General features: G+C 51.3%; 1 pseudogene; it reads left to right on the top strand.

Annotated features, from left to right (window-relative positions):
• The first annotated feature begins 2,572 nt into the window (after positions 1-2,572).
• Positions 2,573-4,097, top strand: LOC123066994 (uncharacterized; annotated as a pseudogene).
• The last annotated feature ends 4,300 nt before the right edge of the window (positions 4,098-8,397 follow it).

The raw sequence follows: 8,397 nt of genomic DNA, 5'->3' as shown, positions 1-8,397 counted from the left end.
GTCTGCGGCCTCATAAGTGGCGTTCGTGCTTGCCGACGACATCGTTGGAGTGTTTGCTGGTGGCGGTGATCTGAGCAGCGTGTGGAGGATTTGGCTTGACAGGGGCTCGGGAGGAGCACGGGAGTCGGGATCTAGATCCCACAACACATCAAATGTCTTTTTGTATGGTAATACGTGTCTCAATTATATCATAAGGATCATAGTACAAGCCACGTACGGACCGACCTGACAAAATTGAAAAGACAGCAAAACGCTAAGACTTTGCACAAAGGAACAACAACCAAGAAGTAAAATTACAATCAAGACTGAAGAAACCTCTAAACTTGACACCAACGCCCGTCACAGGCCTCTGGAACCACCATAGCAGCCACCAGAGGAAAAAAATGACAGATCACCTTCACACCCGAGCTCGAAGCGGCTCTATTGCTGATATGCAGCTTTACGGACCTTCAAGGTGGCTCATCAAAAGCGAAACCATTACCGTTGAACGAATCGGACCGGGGCAATACACCGGACACGCCATCGAACTCCAGATCTGGCATCCCCACACGACTAAGACACAGGAGGAGAAAACAACACCTGCCATCCATGAACCACGTACCCAGCACACGTTCCACCATCTTCCAAATGCCGCCGATGCAGACCACAATCTGCATCTGCTCCTGGACTACCTCCCAAATTCCGCGCCGGCGCTGGAGCAAACGCCGTCGCAACGGTGGAGCCTGAGAACACAAGTCCACCACGAGAATGTCGCAGCCACCACGCCATCCTTGCGTGAATAGACTGATTTCCAAATCCATGCCCAACCATAGGACCAATCGCCTCGTCGGAGTAGGATCTGAAGAAACTTTATTGAGCGCTGCCATCGCCGCCGCCGAAGCCAAGACGATGAACAACCTAAAAATCTAAACTAGGAGAGTAAAGAATGATCCACACACGTGGATCCGACGACCCTCCTCACCACTGACGACCGAGGACGCCGGAGGACGGCGGCATGAGAGACTCCTGGCGGCAAGGTGGCCTTTTCTTTCTTCAAGCGGAGACTGCAACAACTACTGAGTTGAAAAAGGTGTACGTAATACGCTGCTCCTGAGCCCTCTGATTGAAATCAGATCTGACGGCTACGGAGGGTGCGGCCCATGCGTCGTTATCAGTCGGATGATTAGGACCATTTCCCATCAAATTTGGAGAGAATTTTAGAAAACTTGGTGAGGACCGAAAACAATTTTTTTCTTTCTTTCTTGGTATGTCCAGCGGCAAGATAGACGTGTAGTACTTAACACCAGAGCGAATCGGACTAGGTACATGTATGTACAGGTGCCGGCTATATATGACATATCTGCCTGATCCGCAGCATACGATTGTCGATCCGATCACGATCTAGAACAACTTGCCGCGTGGGAGGGCCGTTGGTGCAAGACTATTTGGCGTGGAATTATACAAAGAATGGAGTCTTTACGGTTCGGTCAGCCTACCACCTATGCATGGAGCAGAAGAGGGCTCGGAGGGGCTCGCCGGGCGCATCTTCGTCAGTGGCGAACCATAAAGCCTGGATGAATTTGTGGGATACGGTGGCGCCGGGCAGAGTAAAGGTTCATACCTGGAGGCTTCTACGGAATGGGCTTGCTGTAGGTTCGGAACTACATCGAAGAAGGATTAAGCCAGGGGTATTCTGTGCGGCTTGTGGAAGAGAAGAAACGAACTTGCACCGGTTTTGGAGATGCCCTCATTCTGCAATGTTTTGGAAAATTATGCACTCGGAACTGGGAGTACCGGTGGCGATCCCGCCGGAGAGGATCTACTCTCAGAGTGCATTAGCTCGTTGGCTCCTGAGCTGGTTTGAAGATGCAACGGAAGATGAAAGAGCGGTCATGGTGCAGAGCCTCTATGCCTTATGGTTGGCACGGAATAACACGCGGGAGGGAAAGAAGATAGAAGACGCGGCTGAGATAGCAGCAAGAGTGCGACGACTCATGGAGGAGTGGCAGTCTATACATGGCAAGGCAAGCAAAGTCCTGGCCGAGGTCAAACAGCAGCGATGGAGCACTCCGGATTTAGGCTGGGTCAAGGCGAACGTTGATGGGGCATGCACGAAGAGGGGGGAGAAAGGAGCAGTGGGCGTGGTCTTCAGGAACGACGATGGAGCATTTCTTGGAGCTGCATGCAATTACTACCCGCAGGGGGGTGATCCACAGAAAATGGAGCTGCTTGCATGCAAAAGGGCGGCAGAACTCGCAGGATTTTTTCATATATCCAGCCTGCATATTGAGGTGGATTGTCAGGAGGTGGCTCGCAAGCTCCAGAGTGTGGAAGAGGATCTATCTGTGCTGGGTCCAATGGTCAAGCAGGTGAAGGCTATGCTCGCAAACATAGATAGATGGAAGGTGACGTGGGTAAGGAGAACGGCGAACGGCGCGGCGCACGGGTTGGCCAAGGAGGGGGTAACAAATAATCTGAGCAAAGTGTGGGTGCAAGCACCACCAGATTGTATTCTTCATATTATTTCTGCAGAAATTCCTGCGTTTTATGAATAAAAAGAGACGTGGTTGAATTCAAAAAAAAAAAAAGAACCAACTTGCTGCGATGCACCAGACGTGGTGGTCGGACCTCCCGCCGGAACTGCTCCGAGAGGTTTCCTCCCGTCTGCACGTCCCCACCGATTTCGTCCGGTTCCACGCCGTGTGTAAGCCATGGAGCGACTCACACGGACCATCGACAACGACGGGAACTGGTCAGCTCCTGCCGTGGCTCCTGGCGCCCAGCAAGAAGAGCGAGGACTCCCTCACCTTCAGATGCGTCTTCTCCAACACAAGCTACGTCCCGCCGCCGCCCATATCTGATGGCAGTAGCACCGGGATAAATTGGGTGACCAGCGCCGACGGCACCGCCGTCCGCTACTTCACCGCCTTCGAACCCCACGGCCCAACATTCTACGACCCTCTCGCCGGAGGACCCCCCACCCACCTGCTTCCTGGTATCTCACCGCATGGGTTGGGGAAGAATCCCAGTGGCATCATCTACAACGACGGCGCCATCCTTGTGTACAGCAAACTGGACAGCATCGACACATTTACCGCCGAGTTCAGGGCGGCGCTCCTGCGTCCCGGTGACACCGAGTGGATGTTTATCCACAAGACTCTCGAATCCCCCTCCGACCAAGAGTTCTGTGTCGCGTATCACAATGGCAAGATCCATGTGACCGTTGAGAACAGCCTCTGGCACGTTGTGAGCGTGACCGAGCAGCCCACAGCCGCAACCAACAGCGACGATGTGCTGGTTCTTAGGCTATCTTCGATGCCGCGCCAGTGCGACGGCAACTTGTACGAGCACAGCTATGTGCTCGAGTCCCGTGGGGAGCTGTTGTGGGTGTCGGTGCACATTTTGTTCGATTACCCCGACAAAGATAAGAATGGCGTCGACGACCTCGTCGACGCACTCTCGATGTCCATCCACACACTTGAGAAGGTCACCAAGGAACCAGAAAAGTTGTTGTGGATGAGGAAGGATGGCCGGAGCCTAGAGGACCGCGTGTTGTTCCTAGGGTGGCCCAATAGTTTCGCCGTGGACGCGTCGCGTATGGGCATGAGTGGTGGATTCGCCTACTTCTTGTACTACGATGACCAGGGCGGCCGCCTGCAGCATGAGCGACATGGCGTGTTCAGGTACAACCTCATTGATAACACGACAGAGTTTGTCGAGTGGCTGCCCCATGGATTGGACAGCGACATGTGCATGTGGTTCCTCCCCCAGGTCATGGTTGCTCCAATCCACCACGGTCCATCTAATACGCCAAGAAGCAATAACACTTGTGTTGGGGTGCTGATGCCCAACCTACCTCTTATTGCGAAGAGCTCTTGGCTGCAACACTTGTTTAGCATACTGCAACACTTGTTCAGCATGTTCAATAGACTGTTTGGTGGCAAGGTGACATACTAGATGTAGACCCAGGCCTCACATGGTATTGGAATCGTCGCCATAAGCGTTTCCTCGAGGTGAGCATGGTGAAACAGAGGAGTTGACGGAGTAAAGATTCTTCCACCCGTATGGGGAGGTGTAGTTCGAGTGCTCGACTAATTGTCCAGATAGATTGACTGTCATAGTTATCATGCTCCAGTTATTCATTAGGATTATCTTTTTTTCTTAATTTGTCTAATATGTAGTGAATTTGTCTGTTAGCTCTACTCGCTATAGAGCTAGGTTACAAGATGAAATTTTATATCAATCGCTTATACTAGCTAGGTTAAAAAACCACGAGGCATGTTCCCGCAGAAAGGATAAACGAGATTTGCACATCACTACACTGTATCATGTGATCAATCATTGGCATGAAATTGCCCCGGATTCTAGCTCTCGAATTCTAACATTTATGTAAAGTGTATTTGCTTGATGTTCTTAAAGAGGGACATCTCATCGTTGTGTGATGCATAACAGAGTAGAGGCTGGAGAAAATCCTAAGAGAGTGGTTTTTCTATTCCCGGGTGTCCCTACACCCTCCTGAGCATCATACAAATTTTGCTGAACATGGACAAAAAACCCAATGGAATCTAGATTACCACAAAGAAACATTCACACACATAAATCTAGCATAAGTCGTTCACTGATGTCATACTACTAAGAGAACATACAACACACAAGATCACAAGCAAGGGGGAAAGATAATGTGCAAGGGTGTTCGCCAATGCGATATTGTCGGCGACCTCCTGCCCCCCGTCCCCTCGTTGGACGTTTTCGCCTGTACCCGCCACTGGTCCTATGATCCGTTACAACGCTCTCCCCTGTCTACAAATCTGAAGCCTAGAGGAGTGGATACGGATTAGGGAATCCTCAGGAGTTTTATGACATGCCTGCGTGACACACGCAGCCCACGCGACCCAAACAAAACTGAAAGAGGCCGACGAAACAAACGCACATGGGCGATAGCGCGTGCACAAGGCAATCCCAACTGCTTCTCAAAACGTGAATCTTGGAGCAAAATGATCATACGGTTCAGGGTTAGATGTGCTCTAACTTATTCACATCCTGATGAGAATTAGCACATTCGTTCTATTAATACATTTATAAAATCGAGATAATCATGGTACTCAAGAATAATCAGTACATATGATTTTCAATTTTCCAATATAGATAATTATTCCTAGTCAATTTTTAAAAGTTTGACTTATGACATAAAGGACTACTAACCAAGCTAGCTTGATCTATCACTACACTGAAAAATACAAAGGCAAGCCAATCTAGGAGCAGCAACAGATACAAACATTCAGTTTTATAATCATCAAAATGAAAATCAAAGTTTTTTGATCTATCTGTGCTGACACGGACGTTGTGGTGGCTGTCCCTCCTTAATCAAGCTAACCTCGAGATGGCATCCATCCAAAACCAGTTCATTGAGAGCAGAAGAGCATCTTCCTCATGGGAATGTGTCGTCTCTATGGTCACATGGCCAATACCCTTTGAGGCCCTTGTCTTCTTGTAACAAATCACCTTAGCATTGGACAGGCGGTGGCGCGGGCGTGGACCGGCGCTCCTGGCCGTGTGGATGGCGGGTGCCCCGGTGGACGGGAGCCATGGTGCTGCGGCGGCTGTGGCTCGCGGTGGAGCCAGATCTGGCCGCCCCTGCCCCCCTGTTTCAAGAGCTCCGCCCCGGCCAGATCTGTCCGGCTTCTTTGCGGGCAGCCGAATCTTGCATCGGTGGGTGGTGGAGGTGGTGTTTCCAAGACCGGGAGAAATTCCAGGCCGGCCTCGGCGGTCTTGGCGGCGGCGACGCTCTTGGCGCCGTTCCCCTCCCTGGAGGCGTCGTTCAGGTCAGATCCGTCGCCCCCCCATCCCTCTAGTCTCCCGGGTGAAAACCTCAACTTTGTTGGGCGGCGGCGGCGCCCTTGGCGTCGCGTCGTTCCTGAAGGCGCCGTTTTTGGGAGCTAGGTGGGCAGTGGGCTCCTCGGAGATGCTGTGGGTGTGCAGCGGCGGCAGTAGCTGGTCTTCTTTGTCTGCGACGAGATCTCCAGTGGCTCTTCGCCTACAGGGACGCTATGCTACTGCTCCTCCGTCCGTTCCGTTCTGGCAGCTCTTTCTCTTTCGTGTCCAGTCCGTGGGTGTTGGGTGGTGCGCTGCTCCATGAGATCATTCTGAGGCTAGGCGGGTGAGCTAGGTTCCTTTCCAGATGCAGCCTGCCGGTGTCTTTCCCCCCAGGTTCAAGGGTGAACTGCTACACTGTCAACGGTTTGGCGCCTTCGAGCCAGGCGAGGAGACAGGGGTCTTCTTTGACAGTGGGCTGGGAGGTCATGGCAATCCGGGGCCGCTGGTGATTTGGCGACGGCGTGCCCTCCCTCGCCGTCTGAATGGCTGATCCTGTGCTGTCATTCTCCTTCTCCCTGGTGATTTGTATGCGAATGAGGACCTACACATCCCTGAGCTGCGTGTCTCCTTGTTCGATCATTTAGCTGGGTGTGTGTGAGGCTTGTGTGCTGCTGTCCAGGCCTCTGTATCTTGTCGTTTTTTCATTTTCTTGTGTTGGTTTCGAGTCAGTAATCCTGGCCGGTTGATGGCTTTGTTAATTCAAAGCCGAGCTCTTCTGAAGCCTTTGTTCTAAAAAAAATTGGACACTTTACCGTGCTCGCTGAAGAAGAGCCGTAGCTGAGTGTTCTTCACCGTGAGAGGAAGATTGCGCACCAGCACCTTAAAACTAGGCACACGATGTCTCTCGATGTGAATGGTGTGTCTTGGTGGACTAGAAATTCTTGGAGCTATTTGCTGTTGCTGCTTTGGTGACTCCTCACTGATTTCCTAGCGGAGCAAAATGAATGGCATATTAGCACATGTATATGGTTGCATCGGCTTGATGTGACGATAAGGTCAACATAAGGATTTTGTTATTGAAAAACAAATTTGAGAAGGCGTATGCACAGTTCCGGCTTAAACTCTTGTACGTTGAGCTTGATGCGACCATAATAACGGTAGATTTTATTATACGAGAATTCCAACTTAAGAAATCGGAACAGTTTTTATCAGTGTATATGTACGTATCTGGGGAAGAGTAATGACAAATTCAGGGTTGAACCAGAGGCACATTTTGTAGTCCCAACATCGAGGGAACCGCTGTACAAGCTCAGCTCTGCCATTGATGAGGTTGCACCTGAACACGGCATGCCTCCCATATGTAAAGGCATTATTATTGTGGTACACGAAGTAGGCACACCCGCCATTTCCATTGGGCACCCGCCCCGCATCCACAACAAAGCTATGGCGTGTACCGAGGAACAACACGCGGTCGGCCAGACTACGGCCATCCTTTCTCACCCATCTCATCTTCTCCAATGGCGAGGATTGTGACAACAGAGGCTCCTCAAGTGCCTGCACTGACACCTTAACTTTGACAAGGTAGGGGTTTGTCCCTATGAGATACCTGTCATGTTCCCGGGTGTTAATAGACACCCATAGAATCTCGTACCGGGACTCAAGGACGTAGTTGTAATTGGAGGTGGATTGGCCAAACCACAATTGCACAACGGGCATCCCCCGGCTCTCGGCAAGCTCACCAGGGGCGATATTGCTGTTTGGTGTGCCGGGGCTCCACCATTGGTCAGCCTCCATGACGGCCAGGATCTTACCATCACCGTGGTATGTGACAGACGACAAAACAGGTTGAGGAGGTGGCCAGTCCCGGTAGCGAAACTAATAGTAGGCCCCCCGGCTTGCGACGTGCGGTATCTTCATCCCGGCTTGCGGCGTGCACCGCAGGTCAGGACAGTAGGCCTCCGAAACTCCACCTGTTTGAGTCTTGTATGGGAGAAGGGTGATAAGGTTTTTGGAAAGCGCTCAGCGTGGCTATTGGTTGCTTCATCACGGACGACCCGGACACCGACGACTACTTCTCCAACGATGACTTCTTCCCCGGCGTCGACAACCTCTTCGACAACATGACTGAAGAGGACACCAACTCCAAGACCGGTACTTCTGCTGTTGCTCCGTACGTCTTCGTGACCTCTCTCTTTAAGATCATGCTACAGTTTATTGCTCTAGTTTTTCTTGTTCTACCCTCTGTTCTACATGTGTTATGTTTTAGTTCACATGTACAAATGCTATTTTGAGCCGGTTGGGTTTTGAGCCGGCACTAGTAGAAACTCCACCTGTTTGAGTCCTGTATAAATGCACTAGTAGAAAAAGGACCTAATATGGGACACATTAGTGCCGGTTGGGTTTTGAGCCGGCACTAATGTGTCCATTAGTGCCGGTTCCAACGGCTAGCCGGCCGTTCTCATTAGTACCGGTTCGTGGCGAACCTATAGTACCGGTTCGTGCCACGAACCGGTACTTAAAGAGGGTGGTGGCAGGGTGTTGTCAGTCTGGGGCCCGTCCAGCACCTTTAGTACCGGTTCGTGGCACGAACCGGTACTAAAGGTC

This window comes from Triticum aestivum, chromosome 3B, assembly GCF_018294505.1.
Source record: "Triticum aestivum cultivar Chinese Spring chromosome 3B, IWGSC CS RefSeq v2.1, whole genome shotgun sequence".
NCBI lineage: Eukaryota > Viridiplantae > Streptophyta > Magnoliopsida > Poales > Poaceae > Triticum > Triticum aestivum.
Note: the sequence above shows the minus strand (reverse complement) of the source record. Positions and strands in the feature narration are given on the sequence as shown.